This window comes from Pseudopipra pipra, chromosome 25 (assembly GCF_036250125.1).
Source record: "Pseudopipra pipra isolate bDixPip1 chromosome 25, bDixPip1.hap1, whole genome shotgun sequence".
NCBI lineage: Eukaryota > Metazoa > Chordata > Aves > Passeriformes > Pipridae > Pseudopipra > Pseudopipra pipra.
Window position 1 is genome coordinate 957,149 of NC_087573.1, and position 16,441 is coordinate 973,589.

At 57.6% G+C, this 16,441-nt stretch overlaps 1 protein-coding gene across 3 annotated transcripts in view; it reads left to right on the plus strand.

Annotated features, from left to right (window-relative positions):
* The first annotated feature begins 3,105 nt into the window (after positions 1-3,105).
* Positions 3,106-16,441, plus strand: part of FOXP4 (forkhead box P4) — a 59,612-nt gene continuing 46,276 nt past the window's right edge. Inside the window, exon 1 of one of the 3 annotated variants that reach the window (XM_064636116.1) lies at positions 3,106-3,357. The gene's annotated coding sequence lies outside the window, so the exon portion shown is untranslated. Of the gene's footprint in view, positions 3,358-3,833; positions 4,399-16,441 lie in introns of those variants that run through there. The other 2 variants (XM_064636118.1, XM_064636117.1) reach the window with 2 other exon arrangements.

Below are 16,441 nucleotides of genomic sequence, written 5' to 3' on the forward strand. Positions count from 1 at the left end.
TTCATCTTTCTGTCAACCTTATGCCAAAATGGGATTGTTCCCACTCAAGGCAAACATGGGATCACAATCCTTTAGCTGAAAATTTTCACTTTTTAAAGGTTTTCAATATTTTGGTTGCAAGATCAGACACTTTCTGGAGGAGGAAGAAAACCAGCTTTGTTAGAAAAAAACCAGTTTCCCACAGTTCAGAGTTTGGGGGTAGATCGCAGAGGCACAGAGTGAGGATGAGCTGGGAAGAGGTGGGAGGAGGAAGGTGGAGTTTTCCTAGAAGAGCTGAAGGACACTGTGTTTGGGACTCATCCCTCACCCCACCCTGACTCTGCTGCTCTGGCCACGTGGCCCAGTGCTTTATATCTATGCAAAGTGTATAATCCCAGAGCTGTAAATCCTCCTGCCTCCTTGGACCCTTTGGAAGTGATCCATGCCCGAGGCTTTGCCTGGTGGAGAACAAAAGGAAGTTTTTTTCCCTTCCCTTTCCCTCTCTTTCTCTCTCTTTTGGGACCTCAGCACTGCTGCAGGAGCACCTTAGTCTCTCTTGCTGTTGCCTTCCTGGGAATCTCCTCCTCCTCCCTGCAGCATCCCTGATGGCCCTGGGGGCTCTCCAGGAGCAAGGCGGATCCTCGGAGACCAGACCCCACTGAGCAAAGTGCTGTACAAACCCTGACTGAAGCTGCTCCATCCCAGTCTCCTCACCCCGTTTCCTCCTCCCTCCTGTTTCATTTCCAGACTGACACAGATGAACAAAGAGGGATCTTTGGGCCACGCTCGTTTCACCAACTCCCCTCGGTGGAAGGCTGCCCACGTCCTTTTGTGCGGATCCTTCCCTCTCAGATGATATTTGATGTCTTCAAAGGGGCTCTTCTTATGTCAGGAAAAGAGGGCAAGCGCAGGTTGGACGAGGCTCGGCACTCAAAGCTATTTTCTCGCTCAGAAAAGTGCCAGTTTGGGATTTAAAAAAATATATATTCTGTTTTTCATAGACTGATATGTGGGTGGATAACTCATAAAGGTCTCGGAGCTTCCAACGCCCCCCAGGTTTGTAACGTGCCAGGAGGGATCTGGGCTGAGCTGGGGGATTGAAACCTCTGTGCTTCCCACGTGGGAACCCCCTAAAATGGGTTGGGGTGTCCTGTATGTCCGAATCCTGAGCACAGAAAGGATTGAGCCAAAAAGGATTGATCTGAGGGCTGGAGCCCCTCTGCTCTGGAGACAGACTGGGAGAGTTAGGGGTGTCCATCCTGGAGAAGGGAAGGCTCTGGGGAGACCTTAGACCCCCTTCCAGTGTGTAAAGGGGCTCCAAGAGAGCTGGAGAGGGACTTTGGACAAGGGCCTGGAGTGACAGGAAGGGGCTGCTCCATCCCTGGAAGTTCAAGGCCAGGTTGGACAGGGCTTGGGGTGACCTGCTCTAGTGGAAGGTGTCCCAGGGGCGATGCTCTGGGATGCAGAGCCAGCCCTGCTCCACCATCCCGGCCACGAGTCCGGGGGTCAACTGGAATCAGGGCTGGGGGTGGCTAAAGAGGTTCTCATCTGGTTTTTTGTGTCAAGGGAGAGGGGAATGCTGTCCCTCCCCAGAAGAAGGTGGTGGCAGGAAGCGGAGCCTCGGCGCCGGGCACCGCGATTCCGGGAAACGGGCCTGGGGCCCCTTCCAAGAAGGTCGGGCTTCTGCCACCAGGACCTGGTTCTGCATAAGTGGGTGCAGCAGAGACTCCCCAGTGGGGGCTCCAGAGGGGCTGACCCCTCCAGAAAATCCTTGACCTCCAACGGGACTGGGTTAAGACCTGAGTTTAAGGCTCGGCACAGCCTGAGAGCCAGCCTGGTGCTCGCCCTCATCCTGTCTGTCCCCTTGGGTGAAGACTTTTTGGGGGGCAAAGCCAATGGGGTCTTTGCTGGGGCCACCAGATCTCACAGTTGGGGAAAACCAGCTTTTCCATCTCACAGAAATCCCCAAATTTTTCATTCACTAACAGATTAAAAAAAAAAAAAAAAGCAAAGCAAAAAAAGCAAGCGGTCTTCCTGTAAAAAATTAAATTATAGGTGAAAAAAAAATCCAGGTGGGTTGAAATATTTTTCATTCCAATTTCATCTTCTAAAACTATTTTATCTGCCCGTAAAATGGAAATTTCAAGAGAGTTACTTTTTAAATGAAAACATGAGAACGCAGAGTGGCCACACTTTGGTGCCATCGAAATGTAACTGGCTTTGGAAAACTCCATTCCACTCCTACCCCGTGGGAGGGGCACCATCTGTCCCCAGCACATGCAGGTGCCTGTGGCAGGTGGGAATTCGGCTCCCAAGCTGCTCGGAGCCAGGCACAGAGGCAGGGCTGGAGTGCTGCTCCTTGCTGTGCCCTGGCTGTGCCACCCTGACCTGCACAGGGCAAGGGTTTGGGACCAGCAGCTGGGTGATGGTTTGTACTCAGTATTTGGGTGCTGGTTTGGGTCCAGCACCCTGACATGGCTCTGCTCCCCCCCCCCCCCCCAGGGGCTCTGGGGACCCTCTCCCTGCTGTGGGTTGGGCGTTGGGGTGTCACAGGGCCGGGCTGGGGCTGTTGGGGTCACCAGTTCAGCGCCTCGCTCTTCCCATCTGTAAAATGGGGTCGGCGAGTCTGTCCCGGCTCTGCCACGTGTGTTGGACCCGATGATCTCTCAGGTGTTTTCCCACCTAAACGATTCTGAGATTCCACGCTGGGGGTGGAGGCCGGTCCTCCCCCCCGCCCCGGGACCCCCGCACCCCACTCGCCCGTGCCTCAGTTTCCCTCCGGCGAACCCCCCGCCCGGGCCGGGGCTCCGCTGCGCGCCGGGGACCAAACGCAGCAGAAACCAATTAGCGCAGTCATTAATGAGCAAAACGCGGCGGGGGGGGCAGAGAACGGCGCGGGGGGGGGAAGGGGGCTCTAGGCGGTGATGACACCTCCTACCCCCCCCCCCCAAAACCAGCGAGCGGGGGGTGCGCTCCCCCCTCCCTCCGGGGCGGGGGAGGAGGCTCGGGCGGGGGGGGGGGGCCGGGCGGGGAAAGCGGCTGCACCTGCTTTAGAGGAACTATGGTAGGGCGGCCGGCGCCCGCCCCGCGCCGCCGCGCCCGCGCCGCCGCCGCGCCGAGCGGGACCTGAGCGCGGCCACGGCCCCGCCGCCCGCGCCCCCCGCACGGCCCCGCTCCGCAGCACGGCCCCGCTCCGCAGCACGGCCCCCGCGCCGCACGGAGCCCCCCGCCATGCCGCGCCGCTCCTGAGCTCCGGCCGCGCCGCGCCCGCCCCGTCGAAGTTTGGGGAAGGTGCCGGTGCGGGGGGGAAGAGGAGGAGGAGGAGGAGGAGAAGCGCGGCTCATGCCCGCCCCGGAGAGCGGCGCTCGGCGCGACCAGGTGGGTGCGAGCGGCGCGGGAGGGTCCGCGCGTGTCCCCCGCGTGTCCCCGCGCGGCTGCCGGCGGAGGGGCCGCGGGACGGGCCCCCCGGGCAGGTGCGGGGGGCTCCGGCCGTGCCCCGTGTCCCCCCAGCCCGCCCGCCCGGCGGGTCCGTCCCCGCGCTCGGCCGCGCCGCGCTCGGAAGTTTGTTGCGGCGCCCGGACAAAGGGAGCGGGGCCGGCGCTGGGCGAGCCGGGGGGGCCGGGGCGCGGAGGGGCCGGGGCTCGGAGCGCACCGGGCTGTGGGCGGTCCCCGGGGGGTCCCGGGGGTCCCCGGGCTCGGCGCGCCCCGGGGTGCGCGGGGGTCCCGGGGCCCGCGGGGTCCCCGCTGCGGCCCCGGCTCGGGGCGGGCGCGGGGGTCGCCGCCGCCCCCGAGGCGTTTGGGCGGCCGGCGGAGGGGAGGGGGGGGGGTCGCAGCCCCCTCGGCGAGGGGGGGGTCGGGCACCGGGAAACTTGCGCTGCCGGCGGCAGAGCCGCGCCGCCGGTGCCGGATCCGGACCCGCCTCCGCTCCGGCGCTTTGGGGGTCTCGCACCCCCCGAGGGGGCTGCGCACCGGGGGGGCCCGGCCGCCCCTGCCCTGCGGCCGCCCCGGCGCTCCCTTTGTTGGTGCTTCCCATTTCCCCCCCGTCTTTCCTTTCTCTCGGGCAGTTTTGGTTTAATTCCGGCTGCTGGAGGGCTCGAGTGGTTTTTTTTTCCCCTCTTTATTTCCCCCCCCCCCCCATCGCATTTTAACTCAGCGTCAACCCGCCGCTCCTCGGGCCAGGGGGTGCGATTCCCTCCTTTGGAGAGAAATCCTTAAGTCTGCCCAAGTTTTGCAATTCCTGGGAGAAGGAGCCGCCGCCGTCCCCGACAACCTGCAGCCAGCCCGGCCGTCGCTCCCGCAGCGCCCTGGGAAAATCCATCGCCGTGTCCAAAAGCGTAACTCAGACTGCAAGGTGAGGGAGAGGAGGACAAGGCACGGCTTCGGATGGAGCTGGAGAATATTCCCGAGAAATCCCCGCAGGTTTGGATTCCGGAGGGGGTGACGGCAGCCGGCTGCCCCGCGGTTCACCCGTGCCTGTGTTTCACCCACTTGCAAAGTTTGCGAGGGTTCGGTGTGCCTTTGTTTGGACAGGGAGCGAGGCTGGGGGGGTTTTCCAGGGCCCTGGGGGGTCCCTCTAACCGGACACCGAGCCCGGTGCCGCGGGAGCTCGGGGCGGGCTGGCTGGGACGCCGCCGGCAGCGGCTGCTCGTGGTATCGGCAACAATAATGGGCTCGGATGGAGTTTTTATTACGGAGCGTCGTCTTCTGGGAGTTCAGAAATTCCCGGGCAAATAGCATGTGGCAGAGCTGGTGGTGGGTCACCTGGAGCCCCAGAGCAGCCTCTTCCATCCCCTTCCCGCCCCGGTGTCTGCCGTCGTTTTGAGATGCTCTCCCGGCGCTGGCAAAGTTCAGATATTTCTATTCTTCCCGGCTCCCTCTCCCCGGTCCGTGGGATAAACAAACGCGCCTCTGTCTCCTCTCCCCTCTCCCCCTCTCAAGGAGAAAAGGCACTTGGGGAAGTGCCTCGTTCGCAGCGGATGGCTCTGGATATTTCTTTTGGTGTAGGAAATCTGGTTTGAGTTGGCAGGCGCGTTCGGAGGTGTGGATGGGAGAGAACAAGTGGAGCGTAATTGGGTTTTCTTTTTCCATTTGGGAGTGATTCTGGTTTTTTTTCTTTCCCCTTTTAAAACAGAAACAAGCCAAGGGCCGAGTCTCTCCCTGTCTCCCTCCTGTGCACTTTTTAATACAAATGAAAAATGTGTGGAGGAGAAAGCAGGAATAATTCCCAGGCGCCTGCGAACCCCACTTTGCTGGGAGTCCTGGTCGGGAAGTGCCCGCTTGGAAAACTTGTGCTGGGGTTATTTTTTTTCTTTGCTGCTCTTAATATAGTCCTGGAGAAATTCGTGTACAAATTCCTGCCCGGGATTACTCCTTGGCTTCAGGCAGCTCTTCCTTCCCCATCGGTTGATACCCCAAGATTTGCCTTTCCCCACCCTCCAAACCAACTTCCATTGGATTGAGACCTCACTTTTCCACGAGCATTGTAAAGCTGTGGGGCAGACAATAAAATTGTTATTAGTTTCTGTATTAAAAGGTTGGGTTGTTTTTAACCCAAACCAGAAGGAGGATTTACTTTTACAAATTTCTTCTGGTGTGTTAAAAATTTACACGAGAAATACGTTGTGTGGAGAGCAGGGATTTGATGTTAAATCAACCCAACATGTGTCTGGCGCGGGCGGTGTGACCCGGTCCCGGGTGTCGGCGGGGACGTGTTCCCCTTCATGCCTCCCTGTATCCTCAGTTAAACATAGCAAAGTCTCAGGGTTTTGTGAGATTTAACTCTAAATTAGGTGTTGTTAATTTTTTTTAATTTCCACCCCACCTTAAAGTCCATCAAAAAAAAAAAAATTAACAGGCTCCGGGGGTGGGTGGATGGAGAAAATAATCAGATTTGGAAAAATTACCTCATTCTCCCCCTTTTTATTTATTAATTTTTTTTCCCCTTTTCAGGTCGCTTAAATCAAACTGGGAAGGGGGGAAAATGTGGGGGAGAAGGGACAGAATTCCCTGTGCCGAGCCTGGGAGCTTTGTCAGGTCTTGGAGCCCTGGGAGGCTCTGGCTCCTGCCTTTCTCCTGCCCTTTGTGGAGCGGGGCTGGGGGCTGTGGGGGAGAGCCTGGAGCCCTCCCGCTGCCTCTGCTCCGAAATAACGCTCGGGAGCGCCCGGTTTGAGATGCCCCCTGTTCGTTTTTATTTTTAAATTTTAATCTATTAGTTGTTGTGGGTCCCCCCCCATCCCAAGCCCCTCTTCCCGGGGTGCTCGGGCTGGGGACGGGGGTGGCTCCGCTCCCAGCCGGACCGAGCATCGCTCCGCTGATAAAAGCCAAGGCGGCCCCGTCGCACAGCACGAAGTTGGGTTTGGTGGGGGGGAAAGTGCAGGAGGACGGGATCGGCGTGGAAAAGCCCCCCCTGAACCGGTGCAGCCCGGGATGTGTCGCCCAGCGGGGTCAGGGAAGGCGAGGGGAGGGCGGGGGTCTGCGGGCGGAGGGGGGAAGGCTGAGCAAACAGAGTGAAATGAAATAAAACGGATTAAAGTTGCTGCTGGGGGAGGCGGGGAAGGGGCTACTCTCAGCCCTGGCAAAAGATAATATTGAAAATATCTGTAAATGCCGTGTCCAGCCCTGCTCTCCTCCCTGGAAGCTGGGCGGCCGTAGGTTTTGCGTCCCCTTCGGAAAGGGAAGAGCAGGGAGCGTTTGAGGGGGAAAAAAAATCTGTGCAATGTATAAAATCAAGTGACACTAAAATATCTCCTCGGGCCCTCGGCCTTTCTCTCCTAATAACCCGGCAGGAATGCGAGTGCACTCAGTTGTGAAGTTGCTGCCCGGAGAGCCCGGGAGCTTTGAGTCTGCTGATGTTTGTGTCTCGCTGTGGGGCTGGGAGGGGGGGCCGGGGCTCCGGCTTTCAGGGTTTTCTCTCCTTTTATTTTATTTTTTTCCCCCCTTCCCTTTCTCTTTTCTTGTCGGTCCGGCGGGGAGCGGGGCCGGGGGGAGCGGGGCCGGAGGAGGAGAGGTGCGGTGCTGGGCTGGCCTTTGTGGCAGCAAGGTGGGGGGCAGGCGGTGCCCCCGGCCGGGAACCGGCTCATTCTTCCCTCCGGAGAAAGGCGGGAGAGCCCGGAGGTCCCCGCGGTCAGAATTAACACACGTCTGTGGCTCTTGGCGCCGCGTTTCCCGCTGCACGGGCGGCTTTGGGAGCCCGAAGTATTTGGGAAAATTCCCTTATTGCTAGAAGGGAGAGCTGGGGTGGTTTTGCCACTCCATCCCTGTTCCCCGTGGTGGGTTTGAAGCCTGGGAGAGCCCTGCATTGTGGCTGGCAGGTGGTTTGTGGGGGTCTTGAGGGGATGCTCCCTGTTCCTGGCGTCTCAGTGTCTCCCTGGATGCAGGGGGGGCTCCCATCTCCTCCTGGGGGGCCACCCTGGGTTTATCCTGCACTCCTGAAGTGGCCCTGCGGCCGCCTCGGCATCACCTGCCACTTCTGGAAGTGGAAACTTGAAATTTCCTGTCCCGTCCTCTTTGATTTGCAGCTCCTCCAGCGCGGGCACTGGGACTCCATGGGCTGGGGGGCTCGGTCCTGCCCCAGAGGGGTGTTCCATGGGCATCTTCCCCGTGGAGGGATGAGCTCTGTTAGTGGGAGAGGAAAGGAAAAAGGGGGAGAACAAAACCGTGAATGCACTCAGAGCTTGGAATTCCATGGGTTTGCCTCGGAAGGTGTAAAAATCCTCCGTGAGCCACTTCTGGAGCTCCCGATGCACCTGATTGAAACTCGAGGGTAGGTGCTGGCTCAACACCAACCCCAGGAGCTGGGCCATCACTGGCTGGTGACCCTCGGGGTGGCCCCTGCCCTCTCGAGCCGCCGTGGGGTTGTGGCCAGTGCTGGCTCCTGGGCTCGCACCCATTTTATCGCCTTGCAAAACCTCCCCTGCTCACTGTGCTGCACCTTTTAAAGTCAAATAGAACTTGTAGATCAAGATGGGGCTGGGCACAGCTGGAAAAACTTCCTAATTTTTTCCTTCCCCCTCTCCTCCCCCCGCGAGTGTTTGTTGTATAAAATCCAGCCAAGATGCTGCTCGAGGGTTGTTTTTTTTTTTAAACTTTTCCTAATTCAAACTGCTTTTGGCATCACGCAGACGAGTCTCCACGATAAAACACGTTGCTGGTGATCCGTCTGCCCGTGACAAAAATGTGTTTGCAAGGGGAATGGCATCGGGGAGAGGGGAGAACGGAGAGGCAGGAGCAGCAGAGGAGGAGAGCTGCTCCCTTCGGAGGCCAGCGAGGAAGAGGCAAGGACAGGCGTCTGTCCATCCCGTGATTTATTTGGTAGAGATCCTGCTGGAGCAGAGATTAGATCTGGGACAGAGCTGGAGGGAAGTGGAGGGAAGTCATTAAGGGATTACACCGCCGTGGGCACGGGGCAGCCTGTAACACGGGGCAGCCTGTAACGGTGCCGGGGTGCCCAGGGAAAGGAGCCTGGCGGGAGCAGAGTGCTCGGCCTGGGGAGTCGGGATCCTTTCTCCTATTTTTTTATTTTTTTTTTTGAGGAAAAAGCAGTGCTGTGTTTGCAGGGTGTGCTGCCGAGCCTTCCCCGGGGTGGAGCGAGCGGGTGCCGGCATTCCCCGGCCCTGGTGACACTTCCCGCCGGCTCTCCTGCCCTGGCAAGTTGGCAGCAGCCCCTGGCAGCGCGTTCCGGCGGAAGCTGTCCCTCCTCCCGGGCCGTGCAGCCAGGCTGGCAGCAAACACGCGGCTTTCAGAGTAAAATAGGGACGGAGGGTTGCTCTGGAGGAAATGTCACCCGGTCCCGGCTCTGCTCGGGGCTCCCGGTGTGTTTATCAGAGGCAAATTTAGGGTAATAAAATTATTTTATGGAAGGTTACTTGCAAAACTGGGGAAAGATGGGAAAAAACCACTTAAGGTGGTAGAGGAGGAAAAAAAATCTCGTGGGGGGCCCTGATTTGGAGGTGATTTGAAAGCTGTTTGCTCTGCCTTGTTTGCAAACCTTCTCCATGTGACCGGCTCTGGTGGGGAGCTGGAACTGGGCGGATGGGGCTGGGCAGCACTGGGATGGTCCTGGTGGGAGCAGGGGAGCTGCAGCCCCCGGGAGGAGGAGGAGGAAGCCCCAGTGTGGTGGGTCTGTGCTGTGGGTGCCGTGCAGGGCGTTTAGCAGCTCTGAGGCTCAGGGAGATGCTGCTCCCATTTAAACAAACATGGATCCCTGGCCGGGATGGGCCGGGATGTGCCGCTCCCCCGGAGCAGGTGGTGATGAAACAACTTATTTCAACACACCTTTGCCAGGTTGCTGCAGAGCCGGGTTTATCCAGTGGGACTTAACTGCTCCGAGGCTGATAAAGGCACAGAACAGCAGCGGTGCCACCTGGGGCAGCTCCCGGGACCTGGGCAGGGCTGGCTGAGCATCCCACTGCCAGCTTCCCTTGGGATCTGTCAGCTCGGGTCCTGAACCCTCCCTTCACTTGCTTTTTCCAAACCTTGGTTTATTCCACAAGCTGTAGATTTTAGGTGAGTGATTTTCATTTTGCTGCTTACTGTGAGTCTGTGAGCCAGGGACTGGCCTTTATTTGTTCGCCTGTAGCGAGATGTGGATGGGAGCACCTGGGAGAAGCTGTCATGGACTGGGAAAAGATGCCTTCATCCTTGGAAAAGGGGCAGCGGAGGAGTGCTTGAGGTTGGTGACAATGCAGAATACAAGGCCGGGACTTGTGCTCGAGAGCGAAGGATGTGCTGGGATTCCGTGATCCCGGGAGCGTCTCCTTTGTCTGGTGGCCCCTGGGGTTTGGATTCCTGCCTCCCAGGGGTCTGCTGTGCCTGTTGGTGGGGATGTGTTTGCCCAGTGACCTGCTGCTGGTGCTCGTGGCCCAGGGACAGCTCACTCCTGTCCTGGGGCTGGCACTGGGCTCGTGGCTCGGTCGGTGCCGCCCATCCCGTGCCAGGGTCACGGCACATCCATGGGTTTGGCCACCATGGGATGGGGGTTCCAGCATGGGGGATCCTGCTTTGACTGTGGAATCCTGGGTCTGCTGGGAGGATGCTGCTGGTGCGGGACTGTCCCCAAACACTGCAGGGATGGGGGGCTTTGGGGGTACCTCAGCTCCTGGATGGCTTCACCTCCAGCTCCTGGGGAAGGAAGGGCCTGGCTGGGATGGCAGAGAGTGGCCATGTGGGAATGTCTTGCCATGTCTTGGGGTGTCACGAGTGTGTTGGAGGAGCTGCCCAGGGTGAGGGGACAACTTGTGGCAGGAAATACCTGGCAGAGATGAAGTTTCTTGTTGAGCATTGGGAGTTTTTGGCTGAACTGGACCAGGGTCAGGGTGGGAATGTTGGGCAGAGACTTTGTACTGGAGAGGGAGAAGTGCTCTCCTGTGACCCTGGGGTGTTGTGTCCCCTCTGGGTGCCACTTGTCAGGCTCTGTTCCTGCAGCTGCCGTGTCCCAGCTGGGAGAGAGGCAGGAGGAGGTGCTGAGGTGCTCTGTGCCACCAGGAGGGTTTCCCAGTGGGTCACCATCACCCAGCAGGTTGGTCCTTCCTCCATAGTGTCCCAGCTGATCCCTGTGGGATGCTGCCAGACCTGACAGCAGGAGGGAAATTCCCTGGAACATGGGGTAACTCAGGTCTGGAATAGAAATACGGGCCTATTAAGAAATGGAAGAAGAGAAAATAAAGGCGTGGGAAGAAGTGCCCCATAACTTTTGTGGCAGGAAATGTGAATTTTGGAAATGTGCTGTGCCAGGCAGAGCTGCAAAACCCCTGATTTTTGCCAAGGAGGATTCAGGTGGGGGCAAAGCCGAGGGTTTATAAAGTGCTGTCTCCAGCTTTGCCTTTCCCTGGGATTGTTTCCCGAGAATTTACGCTTTCTCTTTCACACCCCAACCTGCTTTCCCTGCAGTGAAGTCTCTTCCCAGATTGAGCAATCCCACCTCTGTTCTGCATTTCTGCAGCAGGGTCCTGGTGGGATGTGGTTTGTTTTGTGGGCAGAAGATGGTGTCCCCCTCCCCATCTCCTGCTGCTGTGTCCTGTGCTCAGCTCCGGCTCTGCCAGAGCAGGGTTTGGGGAGCCAGGCTGCCACAGATGTTCACTGTTAGTAAATTAAACCCTCAAAATCGGCAGGATTTCTCATTTGGAGAACAAAAGGGATCCTTGTCACCTGCTGAGGGGGTAAATCTGGGGCTGGGGGAGAAGGAGGAGGGTGCTGCTGTCCATCCCATCGCTCCCAATTTGTCTCAGCTTCTCAGCCCCTCCAGTTGGATCCATTGCCATCCCTGCAGCCCAGCTCCAGCACTGGGGGGTGGGTTTGTAGGGTTCTGCTTGCACCCCATGCAGAGGTGAAGGAAAGGGACAGGCAGGCTTTGCATGGGACCCGATCCTGACGGGGTCAGAGCTGTCCTGGTTTCCACAGGAGCCCCCGATGGGTGGGGATAAAGCCTGCAGAGGCATCTGTAGGATGGGGAAGGTATCTATATCTGTAGGATAGGTCTTGGGGAAGCTCTCCCCAGTTTTCGGTTTGTTGTAAATGTTGGGGAGGGGAGATGCCCAGTCAATGCACTCCTGAGAGAAACAGGTTAAGGACAATGTCCTAAAATCCATCCTGGGGGGGGTGGGGGTGGGAGCATGCAGGAGGGACCCTGGGAAGGGATTCCTGGCCGAGCTCCGCTCCCGTGGCGTGACACGGTGTTCATTCCATCCCCTCTGTGCTGCAGTGACAGGCGGAAGATTTGTGCTGAAATTTGGGTCTGAGTTTTCCCAACTCCTCTGCTCCGTGGCTGCAGCTCTGGGGCTGCAGGGTCCAGCTCAGCTCCTCTGCACAGGATGGATCCCAGGGCCGGGCTCTGCCTGCCCTGAAGGATGCTCGGGACCCTCTGGCTGCGGTGGCAGGTCGGGGTCAGCACGGCTCTGTTCGGGTTATTCACACTTCTCCTTTGAACCCGGGTTTTTATTTATACCCAGCGTGGCCTGTTCCGAAATCCCTTGAAGTCTTTCCCTTGATGCTGGTGGGCTCAAGCCCTGAACAAATGTCTTTTTCTCTGGAAGTGGAGCCGCAGCTCCAAAACTGGGTCAGACTTCGGAGCTGTGGGAGCAGCCCCGTCCATGGATCAGACCCCCCCTCGTCCCTGCTCCACGCAGGAGTTACCCCAGTGCCGACAGCGGTGCCGGCAGCGGGAGCACCCAGAGTGATTCCCCTCTGGTGGGTTTAAAATACTCCCTGATGATGAGTCTGGTCCATTTAGGAGTGCAATGGGATGGAGTTTAGCAGGTGAAGGGGTCATTTGGGGTTGTTACTGGCTTTGGGGAGGGTTGGTGCCGTCTGGTCCCTCGTGTCCCTGCCGTGCCGGAGCAGCGGGTGCCGCGGTGGGGAGCGTCGGTGCTGCTGGATTTCCAGCTGTAGATTTGGGATGATGCAGGAGGAGACAGTGGCTGTGCCCCTTCTCCTGGGAAAGGTGCAGAAGGACAGACCCCTGTCCCCTGCCCTCAGAAGGACCGTGCATGTCCTTCCATGGCAGGGTTGGTTCTTTCTGACCACCGTGGAGGTCTCCGCTGGTCCTCGCTGTTACGGGTACAGATGCTCTGGGAGTCACTCTGGGAACAAGCACAAGTTGCTGGTTTTAGAGGGAGGTTTTAAGTAATAATTGGTGATTGAAAGCTCCTGGCAGTGGGCAGGAGCTGTGGACTGTGTTGGGGCCAGAGTGCACAGGTACTGGTGGCTCGGGCAGGGAGGTGGGTTGTGTCCCTGGGGGACTTGGTGATCCAAACTGTGTCCTCTTCATGTCTTGCCTGATGCTGTATCCTGATGTTGTTGCCTTCCCTCACTATGATGTGATGATTTTTGGTTCAGGGAGGATGAGGGCTGTCCCCTGGGTTTGTGACAGCCCCCGTGGCACCGTGTCCTAGGATGGGTGATCCCAGCTCTCGCTGCCTGCCCAGGGCCATGTGCTCTGGGGACAGGGAAGGGGGCTGTGTGTGATGTGACCTGGTTGTGGGGGAGTGGTGCTGCGGGGAGCCAGGAGCTGTGGTACAGCTGCCAAGGGCAAAGCTTCCTGTGGGCACCCAGTCCAAGGTGGGCACCCTCATCTATGACCCCATGGGAGAGCCCTGGGCTGGGGGTTTCTGGGTTCCCCCCTAAAGAGAGCAGTTTGTGCCTTGCTGTGCTTCCCATCGGCCAGGAGGGAGTCTTGCCCTGTCCAGGGGACACAGTGGGAGCCAGGGGGGCACCGGGTACCTCGAGCCCCTTTCTGCCCCAGCACCCAGAGGTGCTCGCAGGGTCCCCAGACTGGGCAGCAAGAGCTGAGGTGAAGTGTGGGGTGTTACTGCAGTTGGTGAATCATTGACTGACATTTTAAAGGCTGAGGGTTATTTTCAGGAGGGGTGGAGGGAGCACAGTTAATGGAATAACCCCCCACATTTGCACAGTGCTGTCTGTCCCACGCCTTCCATGGCTGCTGAACCTGGAGAATCAGCAGCCACCTGGGTGCTGCTCCTGGGCCGTGCCTGGTTCCTGAAGCTGGGCTTGTTTGGGTTCTCGCTGTTCTTGGGATGAGCAGGGATTTGGGAGGTGCACAGCACCTGTCCCAAACGAAGCAGGGATCTGCTGCCTGGATCTGGGGAGATGCTGTGTCCTGATGTGTGACTGGTACGGGCTGAGCCGTGGGGGTGCACAGGGCTCAGGAGTGTGGATGGATTGGCGTGACCTGGGAATGCTGAGGGTGATACTGGAGTGATGCCATGGGACCAGATCTCCTTCCCATGAACGTGGCTCGTCCGGGTGACAGAGAGAAGGAACACGGGGCACCCTTGGTGACCTTTTGACTTCAGCACAGGGTCTGTGTGGGGAAACACTTCCCGCAGCCGGAGGGATGCTCCGCTGAGCCTTGCTCTGTTCCCGAGCACCCCAAACATTAAGTGCACCTTCCCGCTCCCCTCTGTGGGCAGTGTGGCCCCGTGGCCACCCGGCACCATTCCCGGTGCAGGATCCCAGCACAGCCTCTGCCGAGCACGCTGCTTCCCAGCTTTGAAGAAAGCACTGGAGAAATGTCTGGTGTTATTCCTGTGCCAGCTCCGAGCTGAGCTGTCGGGAGCTGTGTTCGTCTGCGGGGCTGGGTTTGCTCTAAGAGGGTGCCAGGTGCCCAGGGAGACCAGGAGATGTTGAGTCTGTGCATGGAGGAGCTGAGCTGTGCAGAAATGAAATCAGGGAAGTTGTTTGGGAGCGCGGAGACGGGCTCTGGCAGGGCTGTGAGATGGAGCCGGCCTCGGGTCACGGTGCCTCCGATTGGGATGCAAAAAAAAAAGGACTTCAGACCAGGAGTTTGAAAATGCCCAAGGATAGTTCTCCCCCGCACTGCCTTTTTCTTCTCCCTCCTCGTGAGCAGCTTAATTTCTGGATGGAAACCAGGCCTCTTCCTGCACAGGAATGGGACTCGCAGTGGAAAGCATCGGCATGCAGCAGGGAGCCTTTAACCAGAGCGTTTTCTGGATGAATTTCTGCACAAACATGACGGAGTCTGGGAAAACTTGTGGCATCTGAGTTCCTCCCTCCTGCTCAATAGGCACCGTGACTGTTTTTTCCTTCCCTCTGGATTATTTAAAGGCCAGAAGAGACTTTCAGCAACCTCCGGTCTGACTTCACACGGCTCGGCTGGGAAGTTTCGCCGGGGTGTGACATGGGAACTCGAGTCTCTCCTGGTCTCTCCTGGGGATGGCCCTGCCATCGCTCCTCGTCCTGCTCCGGTGTGTCCCTCACCTGATCCAGGTCATTTTCTTCCTCCCTGGCTCTTTCCTTGCCCTTTGCAGCCTCTCCCCAGGGGATGGGGCTGGGGCAGCTCCTGCGATTTGGAGTTAATTTCGATGTAAGATCTTCCCCCATCACTGCCCCTTGCTGGGAACCTTCGCCCTTCCCGGGGGTGCCGGGTGCTGCTCTCACACCTTTCTCCCAGGGAAGCTGGGATGCTTTCCCGTGGCCCTCCTCTTTCTCAGCTTGCAATGTCCTTCGTGCCTCTATCCAAGAGGAAGATCTCTCCTCTCCCGGGGGTTCCCCAGGCTCTGGTAGGCGGGTGCCTCTGTGGGGACACCCGTGAGTGTGGGGCCATCCAGGCTGGCTGCGTGCAGGAGGCACGGAGGTGATTTTGGGGGTGTGGGGTGTTCCATGTGCTCCGGGTGGGGTGAGGGCTCCGGCACCGCTGGGATGCTGCAGCAGGAATGCAGGGTGGGATGTAAACCAGGGCTGTGTGTCCCCACTGCGCCTGTGGCCGATGGGGTAAAAAATAGTGTGAGCTGGGCACTGGGCATGTGGGGAGAGGCTTGGACGGAGTTGGGATTTTTGGGGAGAAACCTTTGGAAAATTCATTTGGGATGATGGCCACGTTGGTGGCATCTGCATCCCATCCCACGCCAGCAATGGGAGCTGCTGTTAATTATTTTAGTAGGATTTGGGGGGTGATTGTGCTGAAAACCTTGTCCCATATCCTAAACCCCTCGTCCCATGTGGAAGCGCAGAGCGGCTCTTGGCCGCGAGTTGTGCGTGGTGGGAACTGCACCTTCTCCATCCCGTGGTATGGGTTTTTTTTTTTTTTCCCTGGGAGTTTGGAGGGCTTTTTTTGTTCCCTATGATTTTTTTTTTTTCCCCACCCTCTTCATTATCATTTTTGTTAATTAGATTGTGCTGGAGAACGGTCTCTATTCAAAAGAAAAACCTCCGAGATGGGTTTTTACAAGTGCGTCTGCGTTTCGGGGCGGGAGAGGGGGGAGAGAGCAAAGATGCTTGAAAGAAATAATTTTTAAAATAATTTCTTCATAAAGCTCTTTAAAAAGAGAACCCCAGGTCCCCTTCCCCCACCACGACCACCTTCCCTCGCCCCCCCCCTAATTAAACGATTTGAATTTTCACGTTAACCGCTTGGTGCTTCCTCGGCGCCTCAGATGATTAGAAAGGGATATTCATTTATGCCTTTTAAACGCCGCCCCGATTAAAATCAGAGAGATTTTTTCCTTCATCAAAATCTAACATCCTTGAAAAATTAATTTGATGCCTCTTGTTATCAATTAATTGAATCTCGTTGGGAGAGAGGCTCGTGCGGCGGGTGGTTGGAGCTGGCCCTTCTGTTCTTAGTTGCTTTCCCCCCTCTCTGCTCCCTCTGCTGCTTCCAAACACTGTGACATTATAAAACTCTGCCTTTTTTTTTCTTTTTTTTTTAAAATATATTATTTTTAGTCATCTCATAAAATAAAATAAATGAATAAAACTTGGTCTCTCTCCCCGCCCTCCTCCCCCATTCCCTTGAGTTCCTCTCGTATGAAAGACCCTTTTTTTCCCCTTCTTTTCTCTCATCCCTCTTTCCTATAACTTCCGAGGAAGGGGGAGAGAAAGAAAAGTTGGGGCTTTAGCAATTTCTCGGCGTAGCAAAGCGGCCAGGGTCCGTCTTTCTTCCTTTCTTTAACAGGGGATATTGGATATTTCATTTGAATCTCCTTTT